This window comes from Meriones unguiculatus, chromosome 10 (assembly GCF_030254825.1).
Source record: "Meriones unguiculatus strain TT.TT164.6M chromosome 10, Bangor_MerUng_6.1, whole genome shotgun sequence".
Lineage (NCBI taxonomy): Eukaryota > Metazoa > Chordata > Mammalia > Rodentia > Muridae > Meriones > Meriones unguiculatus.
This window is the reverse complement of record NC_083358.1, coordinates 57,626,656-57,649,006: the sequence shown is the minus strand read 5'-3', so window position 1 is coordinate 57,649,006 and position 22,351 is coordinate 57,626,656. Positions and strand designations below refer to the sequence as shown.

Here is a 22,351-nt window from a genome sequence, read left to right as displayed (position 1 = left end):
GTATTAATTCATTAAAAGTTTATCTCTCATAAAAACTTTATTAGCCCTTGAAGTCTTTGTCACTTCATATAAAATGATTTATCTTTTGAATAACAAGGTTTCATTAATCTGTTTGACAAAGGAATTTTTGAATCATGTAAATAATTTATTTGGATGAATTATTTAAGTTCTGTAAAATATATATGTGAACACGTGTACGTATATATCCATATCTATATATTTGTGTTCTAGCACAATATTGCCGAGACAATACTGTGTAGGGTTCTGATGCCCTGTCCTTGGCATCAAAAGTGTGGCTTGCTGTGGCTGCCGTGGAGGAGGTCTTTGATCACCCACTGTTAGCGCAAGACCCCAGGTAAGAGGCCATTTGTGCGCCTTTTGGCAACACGCGATGCTCTCGCGTCAGGGAAACTTACACATTATTTTCTGTATTCATTTTCAATTTTGCATTTTGGCTGAAATTGTAGCCTGACATAATTTTCGACATGTAAGGATAATAAAGGCAATTACTGAGCCGTCACAGAAAACTGCTTTTCCTCAGTGTGCTGCTGTAGGTGCTACTGGAGAATGGCAAACACTGCCCTCCCCAGAAAATAAGTTGTCTGTACAGATATGCCTGCAGGAGCAGTAAGAACAGACAGCAGCCAACAGCGTGAACAGTACACAAAGCCGAAAGGACAGGAAGACGTTCCCAGTCTGCTCAACAGGCCATTCGGACACGCTCACTGTCCACTATTTCTTTACAGATTAGTCACATAAATTATTCACATTTTTCTCAACTTAGTTGTTTTCTTTTCCTCCAAAGATGTGTGTTTATGTGTTTCACAAACAATGCAAACAATTACCACAAATTTGGAAAAGTTACAAAATGTATTACAGCTTATCGATTTTAATTTTAAGCATGCAAGAAAGTTAGCTTTTGAATCAAGTCTTTCCTCTGCCAAACATATTTATTCTCTTTTGCCCGCTATATATGTCCCTGCTATGATAAACTCCATCCTGTTGGATGGTCTTTATTTGTTTGCTTTCTTTCTTTATATTCTGTAGGGTACTCTTCTCCCTGTTTTCCTCGTTTAGGGTGAGTTAATTTAGTTTTCATTTCTGTTTCAGAGCACAAACCCCTTAACACACTCTTTTGGCTTTCCACTTGTCAGAGAGGTCTTAATTTTACACATAAATTGCATTGCATTATTGTGGCATTTGGTAAACTTGCAAGTGCCTGTCTCTCACTTATAGAAAGCCCACCTGTAACACTTGCCACTTCGCACTTGTTATCTGCTATGTTTAAAGCCTGAGAAGGACTAGGGAGCCGCCAGCATATAGTCGTAAAAAGGCATTGTCCTAACAAAGTTAGACTATGACATCCTGGTGTGACAATAGTCCTGAAAGAAGTCTTTATTTTTAAAGTATACATTTGTAAATTAAGAAGAAGCAAAGAAAGAGAAAGTAGGAAAGAAACCACCACTCAGGAAGTTCTTCTCTGACAGCCCTGACCTTTTGCCCACATCCTGGGATGGAACCTAGAGCCCTTCCCTTCTATGCTTTAGGCCAGCACTTGGCCTCTGAGCTATATCCTCAGTCAATTCACATTTTGTAGACTTGACTCCAAACTCTACATAACATAGGAAGTACTAGGATTACCTACCGCTCAGAATAGCATGATGTGCACCAACCATTGAGGTAATTTGGAAACACGTCACCTGTTCTCAGAAGTCTTCAGCAGCTGCAGTTGTTGCTTGTGGAATGAATGGGAGTCAGGATGCTATCATTGTGGATTTACGCTATATGGTTTAGGTCAGTGTGAAGGTTATATGGTTCATACATGACAGCACTTTAGCCGACACAGATGTTAGAAGTCACATAACCCAGAAATCTTGCAAGAATATATTTAAGCATACATACCATTGTTACTTATTAACAAATGGAATAAATTTACTTAAATGGCTTGTTTTAGTCAGTTCATTGAAACATTTTTGTAAGCTATTTGTAAATTTTCACATAGTGGTGATTGCAATCAAAATTTGAATGATTTCCAAAAATTAATTCAATAAAAATGTTATATTTGAATGTATGTTTTTTTAAGTAAAGATAATTACAAATAAGGGCAATTTGTGAAGGGGGTTTCTAGTTTCTGCTATATGATTTTATTGTTTGTATGCATATGCGTGTCCTTCTCTCTGTCTCTCTCTGCCTCTGTCTGTATCTCTGTGTCTCTCTGTCTCTGTCTGTCTGTCTCTGTGTGTGTGTGTGTTGAGAAGATGAGAAATCACACAACTAAGATAGTGCTTATTGAACCCTGAGTTCAGCAAAAATGGCAGTGGCCTTACCACTTCACAGAGAACAGCCATCTCCCTCATGTTCTTCCTGTCTCTGTGACTGTCATGACACAGGAGAACCTCGATATTGGAGTCAATGCTGCTTTTCATAGTTTCTGTTTTTAACCCCAACACTCAGGTTTATTTATTTATAATTGGATTCATTTTATGTGCTTTGGTGTTTTGTCTGACACCGTGAGAGTGTCAGATCTGGGAGTTACAGATAGTTGTGAGCTGACATGTAGATGCTAAGAATTGAATTTGGGTTGTCTGGAAGAGCAGTCAGTGCTCTTAAATGCTGAGCCACCTCTCCAGCCCCCACTCAGGTTGTATTTAAAGACAGAACATTTTTGACAAATTGTAAAGATGCTAAAGAGCATCATACTCCCATCTTAGCTCACTATTACTTCCTAAGTCACCAAAGCCAGAAATTTTACCTCTGGGAGCCAGAAATGCCTTTTAACTACTTTTTCCAGACCACTAGAAATTGTGTTACTGTTATCTTAAATAGAAAAATAATGAATGGACATTTCCAGAGAAGCAGACACTGTTCTGTCACTTGACATGCTGGTTTTGTTACAATTCTTGCTTTTGCATTACAGCTTCTTTATGAAATTCTCCTGAAATATAGTCCATCATGTCAAGAAAACCATACTGACACTCACTGTACTTGTCTTTGATGATTGGAAATTTTGGGTCTTCAAGAACTATTATGACTATTATGTTGCCTATGACTCCTCTCTATTTTGATTTAATTTGTTCTCCACCCCAAGCACTCCTTAGACTGTGTTACATATTATCAGCTATTAGTGTAGCAATCCTCAGATGTTACAAACTATTGGACAGTAACAAGTCTGGCCAACAAATACAGTTTGCTTGCCCCATCAATATAGCATCAGGTAGTCTTCTGGGTTTTCATCTGTCATTTGTCAACTTAAAAATGAGATTTGGGGGCTGGGAATGTAGCTCAAGGGTAGGACACTGACCTAGCACACGCCAGGTCCTAGTTTGGGGGAACAATTAAGAGATTATGTATTTCCAGCTTCTGGGGCTTGAGGCAAGGGTAACTAGAGCATGTGATATTCTTAAGCTCACAGCCACCTTGAGTAGGGGAGGTTTCTCTTGGCAAACAAATGTGCAGGCACCAACCTACAGCGTTCTCCATGAATCCTATTGTCCCCTCCAGATCTAGCAAAGCATTTCCTGCCATGTTTTATCTAGCTTCTGCTATTGTTTCCTGTTCTTTTAGGATGGCATTAAAGGAAACAGAAGTGCATCTTGACCCATGCCTCAATGTGTGCAAAGTGGAAAATCGGAGCAACAGGGCTGTATGGAAGCTAAGTAAGACAATTGCAAGCCTGAGGACCTGAGTGGTCCTTCAGAAGGCATATAAGCACTGGCATAACAGTTTGCAATCTCAGTGCTGCAGAGGCACAGAGCAGGAGCCCTGCAGAGCCTTGCTAGCCAGCCAGTCTAGCCAAATTGGCAAGCTCTGTATTCACAGACCCACTGCCACAAATGGAGCACTGACAGTGACCTTTGGCCTCTATTCACACACATTCACACAAACACACACAGCTACACATGTCAACATAAGCACACACATGTACACATACAAGCACACAAGGTCGTTAAAGACTTTTAACCCACTTTCCTTCATGCATTTCCTTTTTCTTCCAGGAACCTATGAGCATCTTAGCTTTAAGCATCAGTGGACACCATTTTATCTTCTGAACCAGCATCTCTTGAAGAAATGTACTAAAGAGCAGCAAGCATGATTTCCTGTGTTCAAGGGCTCACATGATACTGACACATTTGTACTCACAATTCATGCTGTGAGGCTTTCTGCTTACTAGTTGCCTTAAGTTCACTCTCCTCAGTTTTCTCCTATCCTGCTGGCTGTTGCCCCCACCCCCAGCCCTGTAATGTCTTCTCCTACACTGTTTTCATTCTTTGACTACTTTGGTTTCCCTCTGTGTTTATCACAAGCAAATGCTATTTGTCATTATGTTTGCATCAGGTCATACCCCATAATTATGTTTCACCAACGGAAGACACATGAAAGAAATCAGACACTTCCACCCAACAAACAGAAGCAAACAAGCCTCTAAAGGATTATTACAAACTGCAGAGTTTAGTGGCCATTGCTCAACAAATGAGTAAGTATCATGGCAGAAACAGCTAAACATAAAATGTTGTAAGGCAAACAAACTAAGTTTTCACTTAAAACCACAAGTAATTGATAGCCCCACCCATGCTAAGAGCCTACTTTTCAAAGGACAGTATTTACTTAGAATCCAGACAACCTACAGAATCTGAGATAAGAATAATTTTCAATATCTCAATTCAGGGTGTTTCCTGTTTGCATCATTGATGTTACTTTTTTTTTTTTTTTTTTTGGCTTTTGGCTTTTGGCTTTTGGCTTTTGGCTTTTGGTTTTGAGACAGGGCTTCTCTGTAGACCAGGCTACCTTGAACTCAGATCTGCCTGCCTCTGTCTCCTGAGTGTTGGAATTAAAGGTGTGCACCACCATTGCCAGGCTGATGTTACTTTTAATTTTATTTTATAGTATCTGTTTCCCAGTACAGATTTCTAGCAGGATTGCAGGTTAAGACAATTTCTCATGGGATGTTATTGCATCAGGTTATAAGATGGAAAAATGTGATCATCATGAATTATTGTACAAGATGAGAACTATGTGAAATATGTTATGAGAAATATGCTCATTTTTATAAAGGCAGTTATAAGATAGATATACATACATGTATATATTTATACATATTTATAAATATGTACACACACACACATGTAAAATTTGGTGATCCTGGAGATTAACCAAGAATCTCACATGTATTAAATTACCTATCTTCCACTGAGCCAAATCACACATTGCTGGCTCACAAAATACCTTTTATAACATGTTGAAATATAGGGTAATATCATTTCTAAAAATTTATATTTTGTAGTCCTGTTGGAATATTGTTCTCTTCAAACAGTTCTACCAACTTTTAATTAACTGGCATTTTCCTTAATTTTGTTTCAGAGCACATGAATACTTGCCAAGTGTTTTGTCAAAGAATTACCCAGCAGGTTCACCATTAAAACTTTATTAGAACAATTATCTTGTTAATTGTTGGGTAGACTCCATTAATGGAAATCATTACAAATATCTTCCTGTTTAGAAACTGATATTGGCATCTATGATTATGTTGGCCCAGTCTAAAGCAAATTGACCAAGAGTGATGGCTCATACTTGAATCCCAGGACTCAGGACAATGCCGAGGCAGGAGGATAAAGGAATATTCAAGGCCAGCCTGGTCTACACAGTGAGTTCCAGGCAAGGGTAGATAGCTTCAAAAATCTGGACTGGGGAGACAGCTCAAAGTACAAAACACTTATTGAGCATGTGTATTCTGAATTCAGATTCCCCAAACCCTTATCAAACAAGGTGCAGCAAAGCCAGTCTGTAATCCCCAGGCTTCTACAGTGAGATAGGAAGTGGACACAAGAAACTGCAGGGCTAGCCTGGTCAATAGAGTGGTGAGAAACAGGAGACCAGGATCAAACAAGGAGGATGGTGAGAACCAGCACCCATGGTTGTTCTCAGATATCCATATGTCTGTCTGCCTGTCTCTGCACTGTCTCTCTCTCTTTCTCACTTTCTCAAATGTGTATGTGCACACATGAGTTTATTTTTTAACTTATCAAGATCCTGTCTCAAAGGAAATATTTATTTTCATCAGACAAGCCTCTTAAAAATGACATTAATAAAATTAAACTTTCATTAATTATAGTATTATATTTCTAGAAATTTCCATCTTATTTCTATTAATCTGACAAATTGAAAAATAACAGATAATAGTCTGTAGGTTGATTGAGTGATTTGACCCATTGCTTAGTTCATACAAAAAGAAAAAAGAAAGACACATGTTTTCCATCGTTCATAGTTCTCAACAGAATATGTATTTTAATGTAAAATTTCTTCTCCTGATGCTTCATAAGAACCGAGTATGCCTACACCTGGCTGAATCTTTTATATTCATTTATTAAATACTACAGTTCAGTTGAGTCAGGATTTGGTAAATACCATTTGAAATCCCTTTGCTTTGCAGAAGTTTTAGAAACATGACCACTGACTTGTTTGGGTCCTCCTATCAAAGAAACTACTGATGCTGTTTCTCAAAATAAAAATTAAGTGTATGATTAATCAGTTTTGCTCACTGAAAGATCCTCAAAAAAGATCTATAGGAAAAAAAATCCCAAAATAGTCTCATAATATGAAGTGCAGGCTCACTTACCCTTGGTTAATGTTAATTTTAGGCTTTTGTGTTCTTGCCCCTTTGTTGAAGAGCATCTTCCTATGCCTCCCTAGCTGCCCTGGAGTGCTGGGATTGAAGGTATTCACCATCATACCATCAAGCCCAGTTCTAAGCTCTCTCTTTCTCTCTCTCCCTGGTCTCTCTGTCTCTCCCTCCCTCCTTCCCTCTGTCCTTCCCCCTCTCTCCCTCTCTGTCTCTCCTTCTTCTTCCCCTCCCCCTCCTTCTGTCTCCAAGAGTCTGGTGCATGCTAACTGTGCGTTCTAACACTGAGCCAAGTTTCCCTTTCAGCTTTCCAAGAGCAGTACAAAGGGGAAGGCTCTTGAAAGATTGCCAATACTGAGAAAAAGCATAGTGAGACCAGAAAGAACTCACAGACTCCAAAGCTGGTCAGTAGCTCACTCTTCATACCTGGCCCTGACTGCTCGGGTCTTTCTCTGCCCTCTCCTCCCAGCATCAAGTAACAACAATCCAGTGTTACCTCTCTCACAGAGACCTCCTTCCTTCTCAATTCTGATGCCCCAACCAGGACAACTCCTCAAAGGGGAGTTCAAGCGTGTTAAAGCTAAATCACCTCAGACTCAACCTCACTCTCCCAACTCCTCGTTCTAATAAACATTTTTATGAGGAAGAAGGGTCTCACAGTCTCTGGTAAGTATTGGAGGAGGATAATGAAAAATCCCCTGTGGAATGTCACAGGTTTTCACCAACAGTTTTAGCCATACATTGTAGGGCAGAAGATAGAACCACATCATTCGTGGACCAACATTCCCTTCCAGACAAAACAACCAACTTAGGAGAGAAAGACCTCGGACCACCTGTGCATAACTAAAATATACTATTCGTTAGCAGGTGGGCTCCAAATGCAGAGTCTGACTTATAATTAGTTTTTGAAAGTCTAGCCATGCTCTGTAGATACAAATAAATTTTGCAATTAGAATCAGTTCCATTGTTGACATATTGCAGGAATAAATTAATGTGATTTCTTGAGCCACTTAGAGATACTTTTTCATAGACTGCCCACTTTGTGTCTCCACTGGGTTTAATTGGGGTGAAAGTTGGGGCCAGGTCAAGGGAGGAACACTAGCCAAGCATCCCCTAGGTCCCAGATGCTGGGCAGACGTCTTAAGGTCCCTCTATATCGGGCTGGCGTTTTGCTGCCCTTTGCTGGTAGTTCAGGATCTGTATCTGTTTTAATCTACTGATGCCCAAGCACAAGCAAACCAGCTATGCATTATGAAATATTTTGTTCTTTCCTCCATTTTAATCTTCCTCCTGGAAGGCAGGAGTGCTGGGATAAAGGAGAGACTAGCACGAGACTCCTGGCTTGAGCTCTGCCTGCTCTTTCTAATCCCGCTTATAGTAGGTGTTCTTGCCTGGAATGGTTTGCTTCTAGATCCGAGAGAGCTCTGTGTTTCCCATCATCACCTTACACGGAAGGGCGCAGACTCTAAGAATAATTCTTCTGAGCAGTGAAGCTAGACTTTTTTAAAAGTATGTTTTTCAGCCTTGGCAGTGAAGTCTTTGGCAGTTGTGTGGCCCAGAGGGAACCAGGCATAGAGTAAAGTCAAGCCAGGTATGTGTGCCTGCCTGCACCTGCTTCTGCTGTACCCCACTGTCTGGATTCCAAGTCTTGTGCACTGGGCTAGGATAACGTGGGAATGGCAGGTGTGCATGGGGCATCTGCCTGCCCATCAGCGCTGTGATAAATGGGGAAACTGTAGCAGAGAAACATTAACTTGCCTGACTATAAACAAAATATTAGAAGCCGCATCTTTGAGTGTAATTCCATCCTAGTACAGGTCTTTACAGTTTTCACAAAAGCTTTTCCTCCAAAAAGCAGCCTTATACAGCAGCGTAATCTATCAATTAGAAACAAGCATGTTCACTGTGATTCAGGCGAGACAGCATCAGCCGTGGCTGCATCCTCATCCCCTCTAAGGCTCACTCAGAGATGGAAACCCGGTGACCTACAAAACGCTGCACCCTCAGCCCCACTCTGTGTTCTTCACCTTGGTAAATAATTCATTCTACAAACATACCGGGTAGCTATTGAGCGCCAGACTCGAGGAATACAGAGATAAATAAATACTGTCTGCCCTCAAGAAGATCGAAGGGAGGGAGAACAAGGGGAGGGATGGCAAAGAAAACAGCCACTAACGTGGCAGGATCCTGAGCTGAGGCCGAGACACCTGTGAAAGAAAGGCGAGATTGGCCCTTTAACTGTTGAGGGAAGTAAAGTGTGAAGTAAGGGTTGCCTTGTCAAGCATCTCTTGAGAACTGCAAAGAGAAGGAGCACCTGGTTTCAGGAATGCCAAAACCTAGGGGTTGCAGCCCCCCCCACACACACACAGTTTGTTGTAAATCTACAAGGGTATAAACATGCCTCCATACATAGTAGAATTTAAAATGCAAATCGCTTCAATGAGCAGGAAAAACTCCACAGAAACCCACTGGGTTACACTATTAAAAATCATCACCATCGTAATACTGTCCTACAGAACCACTATTACACACCTATTATCTGTGCCCCTTTTCCCAGGCTCTTTGAGGCACAAGGGTAACCTGCTCAGATTTCCACTCTGCTGAAGTAGAAGCAACCCCCCGGGCTATTCATAGAGAATAGAGCGGTGTGGATTGAAATGTACCTGCCTAAGACGGAGGTGCGGTGCTGCCTAACAGTTGTAATGAGCTGTGATGTTATCCCCAATGAGCTGTGTGTGAGACCTTAGGCAAGTCAATTAACCTTTTCTGGCTACAATTTGCTCGTCGGTATAAATAGAGGTTCCAGATCCTTCATTCCCAAGGGCTCTTCAGTTGGGAGATGACACGCCAGCACCTTGAGAGGGCTGTCAGGTGAGTGTGTGGCTCAGTCGGCCTTGGGATCAACCCTCCATCGAGTGAGGCGCTGTTTCGGGTGCACATCAACACTGAAGCTAGAGGGAAACTTCATGATTTCCTGGGCACAGAGCTTTGTCACATAAACAATTTAATCTGTGTGAGGGTAAGTTCATGTATGTATGGGGAGAGCAGAGGTCAACTTCTAGTTTCACCTTGTGTGTTGAAAGAGCGTCTTTCTCTGACCTGAGACTCATCAATAAAAGCCTGGCTCCTGAGGGATCTAACTGCCTGCCTCAGCGTCCCTAGCACTGGGATTAAGTGCAGATTGACCATCCCTACATCTTTTGCATGGGTTAAAAAGAGCAGACTCAGGACCTCATGCTTGTTGGCAAACACTTCATAATTGAAGTATTGAGAGAACAGATATTAATTGACTCTTTGTCCTCTAATTTAATCATAATTAGGCCAAGCAGATTGGAAAGTTGGTGAGTAGGCCTTACTAGTTGGAAGCTGTGGACCCACATACACATCTACTGACCCATGGATAGAGAGACACTGGAGAAAATTCCAGGTGAATGTAAATGACAAGACCAGGCATGACAGGAATTTGGGACTGCACTGTAGCCTTTATGGCCAGGAAAACAGGAGATTCTTTTCTCCTATAGACCACAGAATTGACAGCACATCTTAGCACTGGGGATTTTACTCTCCAGGTATCTGCAGAAACTTGAATTCCTTGGAAAGCAAAACACTGACAATTTCTTGACCAGCCTTGCTGATAATTTCATTTCCCAGAAGGCAGAGTAAGCATTAAGGAGACTCCTGCTCAGGACCCAATTCTGACAGAAACCAGTAGGTAAAGTGGAAATGATTGGAACCTGGGGGAAAGCAGCCATGCAGTCCCAGAGTTTGATTTAAACAGTGTTCTGCCTATGCAAACACAAATGGTTCTAATGAGCAGGAAAACGGGAAGGAAACTAAAGAAACCAGCATGCCACACGGGGACTTGCTGACAGCCTCTGAATCTCAAGCAGCATGTGCAAGAGAAGGGAAGAGGGGGACGCATACGGAAGCAGGAATGGATGAAGGCAGCGTGGACCTGTAAGCACTCAGCAGGACTAAAGCATGGAGTGAGCTGGGGCTCCTGAGAGATGCTGTAAGGAAGCAAGGATGCTGGTCCTTGGCACGGAATCAGGGAGACAGCAATGAAGGAACAGGCCCAGATTCTGAATTTGAAGACAGATGCATCTGTGAATGGAAAGGTTTTCCATTCTTCTGTGCTTCTTCCTTGTAGTTCCTTCGTATCTCTGCTCACATATTACCTCTTTGGAAAGGACCTTGACCACCTTTGGAAAACAGTTCTTCCTGATATCTCCAACCCTTGGACTTTCCAGCCTCCTAACTGCTGGTGACACACTGCTCCTAACACCCTGCAATGTTTTCCCTCTGCATCGCAATGTAAGCTCCACAAGGAAAGCTACCTTGATGTTCTCACTAATGGCTGTCCAGGGCCTTGCATGTGCTCAGTAAACATGAGATCAGGGAGTAGAGTCAAGACCACTAGGCTAGCTTCCTAAAAAGAGAATTACATGAAGGCATTACATGATTTACTGAGAACTCAGATATATTAGCATGTCGAGATGCTAGCAGGTATTGAAAGTACTAAGTACTTATGTGCTCTAATTACTGCAGTAACCCTATGAATCTTGCATTATTACTGAGTTACTTCCTCAGAAGCATTCAGCTGCAGAGGTGCACAGCTAACACGTGAGCTAAGAGAGTTAAGGACAGTTCGCTGCACAGAACTCATATGATATGCCTGAGGAGCTTACTGGCCTAGCTGTCAGCATGTCTCTTGATCTCTATGAATCATTACCAGATACTTTCTGAATGATAGGGAGGAAAGTGTGATCAGCTACCTTTATCAAATCAGGGGTGTCATGAGGCACAGGGAAGAATATTCCTTATGTTAAAAGAAAAAAAAAAGACAGACCCTGAGGTATTGAGTCTCAGACAGCAGTGTTGTTTTAGAGAGAGTAGCTAACTTTCATTTATATAAACATAAAAGACTTTGTGATCATTTTTAAAAGATTAAAATTAGGAAAAATTAATCTACTAAAAAAGAATAAGCTCTTTTGTTCAAGTTTATATATCATTTCCTGGAAGAGTTAGTAAACAATTTACCTTTGCAATAGGTACAGATGTGCAGATTTTGGCAGGATATTTTGAAGTCTTTTTATCCTTGTGGGCTACATTGAAAAGTTCAGGATTAGGGAATGTTTTTACTATGTTTTCATAACTAGTTGAATGACTGCCCCCAGTTGCAGTGTTAATGAATCAGTGTCCGTCCAGAGAAAGGATTCAGATGGATACCACGAGGGCTTTCTCCTTCACCTTGTCTGATGCAAACATATTGTCAGTGACTGAGATAGAGCAAGAGGAAGTCAGGCCTGTCAAAAGTGGGTTCCATGAGAAAAAGGAGATGATGCATTAGATTACGAAATCAGGATATAAATGTTCTCAACAACTGGAAGATGCATAAAATTTAATAATATATAATTTGGTTAGGGTAATTGTGTGGGCCTGCCTTGGGACTAAAACACCAACTGCCTAAATTTGGTTTCAAGTCTATGTGACTTAGCAACAACACTCCTGGGGGAGAAGAGAGCCTCGCCTGGCAGCCAGCCGCTGGCGTGATGGTTGCAAACAACAAAACAGGAGGAGTTGAGTCTGCCTGATAAATTTAGAGCATTCATAATGTAATGGAGGGTGCAGTCAGTCCCCTCCATTTTCTGCTGCTTGCACTGCCGGGCTCAGTTCCGAGAGAAGCATTTAAAGGAAGGGACGAAAGGAAGATAGAAAAGCCCAGGATCTGGCACACAGAACCATAGAAAGACATAACTGTCTCTGATGAGAAAGGACTGAAAGAGTTGGGAAGTTTTAATCTGAAAAAAACAATTACATTTGATCATTTTATCTTAATAGTGTAACGATTTTAATCACTATTGAGGATTTACTATCAACCATTTTGCATTAATTAGTGATAACAACAATCCTAGGAGGTGAGTTCAGAGTTATTTTTATGTTCAAGGGTACAAAGAGATTTTAGGTGACAAATGCGAACAGATGGTACATTTTAAATTTGAACCCAGTGCCTACTCAGCCCATCAGCCACATTTCCCCTACGAAAATCAAACTAATTGCCCATTGCTTAGGCCCAGCTACAAAGTATGTATGTGTACACATGTGTATTACATATATTATAAAATTATGTGAAATGACAGAAAATCAAAATAACATTCAGAGAAAAGACTGGAAATAGACAAACAGATACACTTAGGTACTGGGAAAAATTGCTTTTTTCTTATGTATTTCTTTTAATTTTACAAAACTTCTTTACTAAGCTTATCTTGATTTTTTAAAACTCCCACCTACAGTTTTTGAATTAAAAAAACAATTACTATGTCAAAGAGGAATTAGCTTTATTTAAAATGACCCCAAAGAAGTTGAATTAAGATACCTAAAAGCTTTAGAAGACATTTTTCAGTATAAACACAGAACGACTTATAGTTGATCTTTTGTTTTTTAATTATTTTTTGGGGGGACAGGGCCTGATGTAACCCATATTCACCTTAAACTTGAAATTCTCACGCTCCTGCTTTGCCTGTTGGATGCTGGAATTACAGGTGTGTACCACACTCGCTTCATGAAATGCTGGGGACTGAACCCAGACTTCATGCACACAAGGGAAGAACTGTACAAACTGAGTCCCATCCCAGGTCTAGAGGCAATATGTTGGTAACACAAACAGTGAATTCCTTCTGCAGAAGCTGCTGACAAAAGTCTGGATGCACTACCTCATCATTCAAGTCAGTGCAGATGATAATTCATAAATTATGAATCAAATATGGTTCAAAATATGAGCCAGGAAGAAATAAGCCGGAGTAATTGGTGAAGATTTCATTTTGTGTGGAGACCCTTTGGACTGCAAATAGACTTAGTGAAATATTTCTCTACTGAACACAAGAGACGCTCAGAACAGGGGACACATCCTGGGTAATTCCTCACTCCCACAGCAGTCTGTGTGTGCAGGGTGCAGGGATGGCCAAGGGCAGACTTCAAGCCTCTATCATCACTTGCTCAGTTAAGTCCCAGATAGCCCTTGGTTTCTAAGATGAGCGCAAGCGGTCCCTCTAAGAAGTGATCTTTGGGTATGACCCCGGGTCTTTGTGCAAGAGTGCCAAGTGCTCTTAACTACTGAACCATCCTACCACGTCCTCCTCTTTCTTGAAAAACTGACTTATTTTACTTGACGCGTGCGTGCGTGCATGTGTGTGCATGCAGGTGTCTTGGATATGTGATTTGAAGCTTTCCTTCTTGGAAAGTGCTATATTCTGGTCAAAGCGGGGCTTTCAAAGGAAGCCCGGTGTGATGGCTACTTGATGAGCTCTGTAAGTACCTGGGGGACAGGACACTGCGCATGCTTATGGGGGAAGGAAGGGCGTAATTCTGACTGAAGTAATTGAAGCGTGCAGAGCAGTCTCCCATCCCCTGAAGTGGCAGCAATCTCAGACTGTGTCACCTCTCTCTCTCTGCTTCCTGAGTGTGGATGCCATGTGAACCACCAACCTCGTGCTTCTGCCGCCATACTGTCCCTGCCAACTGCCCTGCCGTCCCTGCGTCCTTCTGGAATTGCAAGCCAGATAAATCTGCCTCCTGCTAGTTGGTTCTGTCAGAGCCTATTACCACAGGAACAGAAAACATTACCCCAGACACCCAGAAACACACTCCTGCTCTCTCCTGCAGTGGGAAGGAATCACGGGTTGTCCTTGTCCCCTGCCTTCTAAGACTCCAGAGCTCAGGGAGTTCATCTCAGGATTGTCTGTGTTTACGTGAGTGCAGATTTAAGGACAATTTTGGTCACAATTTACAAAGATTCTACCCAAATCAGCTTCTGCGAAGACAGTTAACTGGTTTGTGGATCTCTGTGGGGTTGAGGAAGCAGGAGTAAGGCTTAGAGTCTGCCTGTTCTTACATCCACTAATACAGTCTCCCATTTCCTGAGTCTTCAAACCTTACAAGACCAGCTATGAGTGGCTCGGCCTCGGTCAGCTGTCCCTGTATGAGGGCAGTCAGGGATACTCTGACAAGAGTTTCCCTGCCAACTTCCCAAAGCAGAAGAGTGAAAATAAGTCCATGTCCTTGAGGTCCCAAGGACCATATTGCACACAAACAAATAGATCTGATTCATTTGTGATATAGTTCTGCATTCGAGTGTTTCTATCAATGATTTCTCTGTAGAAAACAAGAAAATTTGAGGAAGGGGCCTATACAATAGTAATCAATACTCAGTTTTCTTCCTTTTTTTTTCTTTTTTTGGATTTGTTGGCGATGGTAGTTGTTTGGTTTGGTTTTTGTCTTTGTTTGGCTTCTTTCTTTCTTTCTTTCTTTCTTTCGTTCTTTCTTTCTTTCTTTTTTTTTTTTTGAGACAACGATATCATCCTGGAACTCATGGATGTAACCAAGGATGACTTGGAATTCATGATCATCCTTCTTCCACACTACAGTGCTGGGCTCCCAAGTCTACAGGACCCAGGACGTGAGGCATTGGGGTAAGCCTGGAGCTTTGTGCACATCTGGCAAGCACACCCCCTGTATCCCCAGCCACACTATTGTTAATGTAATGTCTTAGTTTCTTGTTCAAGCTAAACATAAAAATCGTTTTTTAGTTATCTTCCATTTGTTGATATAGAGTTCTGTTATGGTAGCACTCACTTGACTAGATTACCATCCTGATTCAGCCTCCTAAATATTGGAATCACAGGCCTATGCTCCCACTTCAGCCCACCCAGGGAGGATTTCCTTAGGGACAAATTTGAGCTATGTATTTTCCCTACCCAGCTTGGGAACATAATTAAAGTCTGGGCAATCTTTACAGACAACATTGGCCACTGAGCTACATTCCCTGGGTTTCAAGCTCTTGCATTAAGACTTGAGATGTTCTCTGTGTCCCTTCTGGGGATGGAGTTTCATGCTGATGGCCACTGCTGCTCTCGCCATCAGAGCAAGCCGTGTTTACCCCACTCAGTGCTTCAAGGTTAAAGGTGTTTCAGTACTCAGCAACCTTTCGGTAGAAAAATTAGTCCCTAAATCAAGGCAGTGAGGAGAGCTGATAAAACCCAATATCCGTGAAAGATGTAATTTAAAGCAAGTAAAAGAGAACGGAAATTCTCTTAATTGGATATAAGGTGTGTACAGCGTGCTGCTCACTTAATATAGAAATATTTGAAGTCTTTGCTTTAAATGTCAGGAGAGACAGCCATGGCACTCACTGTTGCCTTACAATACTGGAATTGTGGTCAAACTAAAGGCAAACAGGGAGGGGGTATGCATGCAGAAAGACAGACAAAAACTGCAAGATAGACTTCTTTGTGTGGAGAATACCAGAGAAAACAGAGAAAAGTAATAAAAATGAATAAAACTAGGAAAGATATTATTGAAAAATGGTTTGCAAGAAAGTAGAAATAAGTTTAATAAATACATGTAAAGCCCAATATCTTTCAGAAAAACATTATAATGCTTCGGCATGATGGCAGATGCCTGCAATCTTAACATCATCTGTGCTAGAGTCAGAATGATCATGAGTTTGAGGCCAGCACAGGCTATATATGAACCCCTTAAGTGAAGAATGAAGCAAGGAAGGAAACAGAGGAAGCAAGGAAAGAAACAGAGGCAGCAAGGAAGGAAACAGAGGAAGCAAGGAAAGAAGGAGGGAGGAAGGGAAGGAGAAAGAGAAGGAAGGAAAAGAAGGAGAAAAGGAAGGAGTTAAGGAAAAACTAAATACTTGGGAAATGGAGCATATGGATGGATTGGAGCAGTTCAGATCTTATAAGGATTATTTTCCTTCAACTTAAACTGTAGATTCTACCATTTCAATCAAGTTGATGTTTTAAAATCTGACCACCCGTGTGTGTGTGTGTGTGTGTGTGTGTGTGTGTGTGTGTGTGTGGTTATAGGTCAGAGGCAACTTCTGAGAGTTATTTTTTTTTCTTTCCTACTATGTGGGTTCCAGGAGTGGATTCTGGCTGCCTGTCTTGGGAGCAAGCCCACTTTTCTACTGAGCCATCTTGCCCTTCTTAGTCTGTTTTGTATCTATAGAAGAAGTCAGGGACAAGCTCTTTCTAAAATCTATTTATAAGAGAAAAAGACACAGTAGCCAAAGAAGGAGTCAGGCTACTTACCAGAGAGCTCAAAATGTTATTATAAAGCTACAATAACTTAGCAGTATGACATTGGTGGAGGAACAGACAAATTGGCCAATAGAACCAAACATTAAATGGAAAACGTGTGGACATTTGATTTACGAAAGGCTAGCTTTGACAAATCACCCGGGAAAAGAACAAACTATTCCAAACACAGCACAAAGGCCACAATCTCCTATCTTTCAAAACGTATTTCTACCACAGACATGAAAGTTGACTTCAAATGGATTAGATACTCAGATACAAAAATCAAAATGCTAAGACCCTTAGAAGACAGAGGAACATTTTCTGAACTCAAAAGTGAAAGAGAGCAGTAGAAAAGGAAAGCATGCAGAGGAAAAGTGAACTAACAACTCAGATCCAAAGCAGCCCTGAAAGAACAAGAGCAGAAAAGCAAACAAACAAACAAAAACACTTCAGAAACTAAAAACTACACTTGTCACACACCTGAAAAAAAAATAGCAGGGTAGTGCATGTCACCTACAAAATCAGTCAGTCAAGGACCAATCATGTTTAGAGAGAAGCAGAAAACCCTGTTGCCAATAAGACAACTGCCTCATTAAACAAGGGATAGAAAATTAAAACCAGAAGAATTTTCATTATCTAATCAGCAATTTCATAATAAATAAATAATAAATAAGTAAATAAACAAACAAACCCCAAACCACCTGAGAGTATTGAGTGCTCACTGGGGTCCCAAACACTCGACCATTAACCTTTGTACTCCTGGGAGTACCTGGCCCTTCAGCCACTTGCCAGGCATAAGGCAGTGAAGGGAGTTAGAAGCCTGGTCCCTGGGGAGCGGGCAGTTTCATCCTCAGTGGCAGTTGTACAGCAGAGTCCCTCAGCTCCACAGTATTGACCTTTCAGACAAGGTGGCTCCGCAGTAGAGATGTTGCTGCGTCTTTCAGGATGTTTAGCACTGTCCCTAAGAGCCAGTTCATGTTCCTGGGGTCACCGTTAGCAAGTCAGCAACGCTTGTGGGGAGCACCACATATTCTCTGGAGGGAAAATCTGTCCCTCCAGGTTAGGAACCGTTGCCCTAGAGAGACTTAGATGCACGTATCTGCTTAGATATGCGTATTCCAGATTATTCATGAAATGACTGTCTGTCACAGTAAAGAGGTGAAATACCGGAAGCGGTGCAAATGCTCAGAGTGTAACGGAACCTTATATAACAGCGTGCATGGCTGTGTGATGTAAAGGGTTAAAAATTTATCGTTATGTGAAATAATCATAGACAAACATTGCTCACGCACGTAATAAAATGAGCAATCAAATATATTGAGGTGTGAGCACACGGAACAAAGCTCTTTTGGGGAACAACAACTCATAATGTGGCCTTGGCTGAGCAAGGCATAAGGTAAGGGGAGACGTCAGATAATGTGTAGCTGTGGTTGAAGGAAAGGATGAAGGAAATGTTACTGAAAGACACAGGAAGGATGTCAGGGGTCGTTATAATTTGCTTCCCCCCTGACACTAGTCTGCAATCTGTGTGTGTGTTTGTATGATGTGAGTGTGTAGATGCAAGTGCACACATGTCATGTGTTTGGAGGTCAGTGGACAAGTTTTGGCAGCCTGTTCCCTTGTTCCACCATGTGTTCTGGGGATTGAAATTGGGTTGCCAGGCTAGAAAGGTGAGTTCTTTTTTCTGCCGAGCCATCTTGCCAGCCCCCCCCCCATTTTCTTTTTTTAACTGTGTGGTGTGTTTTCAAGTTTCAAGTGTGCAAGTATTTTAACTCTGTGAACTATGCAATGTAGTGACTTACAGATTGGAAGTGCATTTGTGGAGATTTCATAGCTCGTTCATACATTTAAACAACTGTAAAGGGATTATAAATTATTTTAGAGGCTAATTTAGGACAGAACACTGGGAAGTTACAACACAGCCGTCATCCAGCAACCCTGACTTCAAAAGCAATGGCTGCTAGCTGGCCAGTGGTGTGTATACACTTTTTCTCCCAGCACTGGGGAGGCTGAAGCAGGGGGTTCTCTGAGTTTGAGGCCAGTATGGTGTATAGAGCAAGTTCCCGGACAGCCAGGCTGCACAGAGAAACGCTGTCTTGAAAAACCAAAAGCAAACCAACCAGACAAACAAAAAGCAATGTCTACCAACAGCTATCCTTGTTGACTTTTAAAGCAAAAGAGGATAATCTACTGGCAGCCATCAGGGCCAATAAGTTTGTGAAGCCAAAAAGTTGTAAGGAGCCCATCAATTACTGTTTTGCTAATTGGGAAAATATATATTTTTTTCCCTGTGAAATGAACCAGAGTTGTGTGAAACCAAAATCCCTGAGCTCTATAATGAAGAGATTAGGTGAAAGTGGAAAAGGAGAGAAGTATCCTTATTACTGCTTTTTTCAAACTTGCAGACGTAATCAAGCTTTCGGCAGGTTATCAATGCATTATTGTTATCTTTTAACCTCTCCTCCTCTTGCCTCAGCCTCCAGAGTGCTAGGATTATACATGGATGCCACCGTATCCAGCCAGAATTTCCCAACCTCAGAAATATTTGCACACTTGCGCGGCATGCTGTGAGGCAGCGATTCGATAACGTTATTCTGGCCACAGTGAGATTCTCTCAGATTCGCTACGTTGTTTTGATACTGAATTCTCTTTTCATTGCATGTCATAAGCACACAAGGTTTTCATACAAGCGCGTCCAGGCCTGAGGATGTAGTACCTGCTTGGCTTGCTGCATGCTCTGGGCTTGATCTTCAGCCTCACACAAGTACAAATAAAGTTGCAAAGATGTCCATAGTCTTTGACTCTTATTCCTTGTAAAACTCTGGGTGTAGAACCCATGCCTTTATACAGGTTCCTTCAAGTATTCTGAGCAAAACCCCCAACCTGACAATGATTTCCACATGGAAAAACTGCACAGTGGATTGTAGAGGGAGATTGGTTATTGTTGCATGTTAGTCTACCGATCTAATGGGCTGAAGTGCTTTATCTTCCTGTCCAGCACTTCCTTCTTGTCAGCATTTGTTGTTATTGTCAAACAGTACAGCACCACACTCTTATGCACTCAACGCCACAGTGAAATTGCAGAACATGCCTGGATTCAGCCATTGGTACCAGAATTAAAATGGTTTCTAAAAGAATAGTTTTCATCCCTTTAGATACTTTAAAAATATAGTTTACCTAATTAATATTCATGTATAATTTAGTTCCTCCTAGATTTAAATATATATTTAATTTTATGGAGGTTTAGTTCCTCCTGGAGTTAAGCATATATATAATTCCATGTGATTATTCTAGTTGTGAGTTTGGGAAAGAGAAATATTTTTCAATTCTATCTGTATATATACACAATTATTTAATGCTAGACATGTTCTTTTTATTATTCAAGTAATATTTTTATGTTAAAAATAACATGTATTTATTACAGAAAATGAAGAGTGGACAATATTTATTGAGTCATACTTCAAACTGTCTGTGGACCCTCCGAATCTTTCCCCTAATCCCACAAGGTATTATCACTCTTCAGTTTTTCCCAGTACACCACATATGTAGTGTACTTTCTCTGCCTGCTTTTTTCACACTTTCTGATGTTTAATTATTTCAAAGCGATATTTTTGCTCAGTGAAAATTTCCTTGCTTCCATAGTTAATGCCCAGGAAGCCCAGATTGGGGTATCACAGAATGAGGACTAACTTGCCAAGAAGTCTTTATCACTGACCCTTCTTCTTTAGGAAGATTCTGCTATTCATTAGATTAGATTGTAAAGAGGTTATGATCAAGACTGTAAGCAACTGGCTTGCTGTGTCATAAAAGCATGAAGACAATGAAGCTACACATTTAAATAAAATCCTGCAGTAGCTAGCTGCATTATGGAAGTTGTGATATATGGTTTAGAGAATATACATTTTAAAATTCACAGAAGCTTCAAAGCCCTGGTCAGACATAAATTCCAATCAGTTTTTCTGTAACAGTAAAAATCCAAAGGACTCTGGCTCCAAATCCAAAAATCCAAAGGACTCTCAGTATGTGTCACAGGTACACATTCCCTCTCTGCATGCAGAACGCAAAACACATTTATTTCTGCCTCAGTGTATATTTTAAAATAAATTACCCCAGGAAACAAAATGTTGAATATACTGTGCTCAGCTATGATCTAACAAAGGAGGCAAAACCTTCTTTTCCTTTCAAAGAGCCTGTGTCATATGTGGTGAGAACTGTGGGATGCTCAAGGCATTTGAAAGCAACATTCATCTATTATCGGCTCCCTCTTTGGCGTCAGTGGGCAGCACTCCCCCTTCATCATGACAGTGCACTTTCTCTCGCTTTCGCTCGGAGTTTCAAATGTAGGAAGAGTTCTTTACTTACCGTTCTGGGAAAGATGGAATTTATCATTGTACCGCAAATACCCTGGAAAGCAAAGAAAATATTATTATTTATTATGCCTTCATCTACAGAGGTCCTGACTGCCGAGTGACCGCCTCAGCAGCAAATCAAAGGAAACACAGCTCAGAAGGCCAAGCGTTCTTGAACCGGGACGACTTGTGCACCGGGCCGCCTCAGGACTGAGCCATTACTGTGATAAGCACTTTCAAATGCAGAGTGCTGCGGCACTTTATTTTCTCAAAATAAATGCTATAGGGTTAAGAGAAAATAGTCAACATATGGTTTTTTCACTCTGCCGTCAGATGAGTGAATATAGAGGTGATTTAAGTGATGCTTAAAGTTCTTTCAGAGAAACTTGGGGTGCATTCCAGTTTTCTGCTATCAACACAAGGACCATTCTTTCTGTTTAAATATAAATACAATTTCTAACTGGAATCCTGACTTGAAAAATCGAATGTAGAAACAAAGAAATGGAGATTGAAGTTTTACTTTTTTTTTTTTCATTTGCTTCTGCTTTATATTGATTTATCATAGGGCTCTCAATATAACACAGGATAAAAGTTAGAGCCAATTTGCTTTCTGGAAAGCCTCCCACCCTCAACACACACAATTCCTGAAGCACTAGAAAGCCTTGCTTTACCGGTAAGTACTGTTTCCAGCCCTATGGGTTGGGCCCCAACTTGCTATGTTCTTGAAGGTTTTTCTTTCCTCTTTCTTTCTTTCTTTCTTTCTTTCTTTCTTTCTTTCTTTCTTTCTTTCTTTCTTTCTTTCTTTCTTTCTTTCTTTCTTTCTTTCCTTCCTTCCTTCCTTCCTTCCTTCCTTCCTTCCTTCCTTCCTTCCTTCCTTCCTTCCTTTCTTTCTTTCTTTCTTTTGGGGGGACTTCAAGACAGGGCTTCTCTGTGTAGCCCTGGCTGTCCTGGAATTTGCTCTGTAGACCAGGCTGATTTTGAAACCAGAGATCTGCCTACCTCTACTCCTGAGGTTGAAGGTATGTGCCTCCACTGCCTGGCTAAAGTTTCTAATAAACATTTACTTTCATTTTATTTTTTGCCTTTAATACAAAATATTTTGCATATATATATATAAATATATATCAGAATGTGAGAAAATATGCTGTGTCACATCTTAATAAGGTTAGTAAAATTTTTTTCTGTTTATATTTTTTAAGTATCAAAACATAATTTAAGGAAAATATCTTTTGAAATTAAACTATGGCTAAGAGGAATGGAAAAAAAAACAAACAGAAAAATAAAGGGAGTTTGCTAGACTA

General features: G+C 40.9%; 1 protein-coding gene across 38 annotated transcripts in view; it reads right to left on the bottom strand.

Moving 5' to 3' along the window:
* Adgrl2 (adhesion G protein-coupled receptor L2) overlaps positions 1–22,351 on the bottom strand; it is a 636,611-nt gene that overhangs the window by 185,648 nt on the left and 428,612 nt on the right. For all 38 annotated transcript variants that reach the window (XM_060392547.1, XM_060392555.1, XM_060392556.1 and 35 more), the window contains one exon: positions 21,064–21,105. The gene's annotated coding sequence lies outside the window, so the exon portion shown is untranslated. The remainder of the gene's footprint in view (positions 1–21,063; positions 21,106–22,351) is intronic.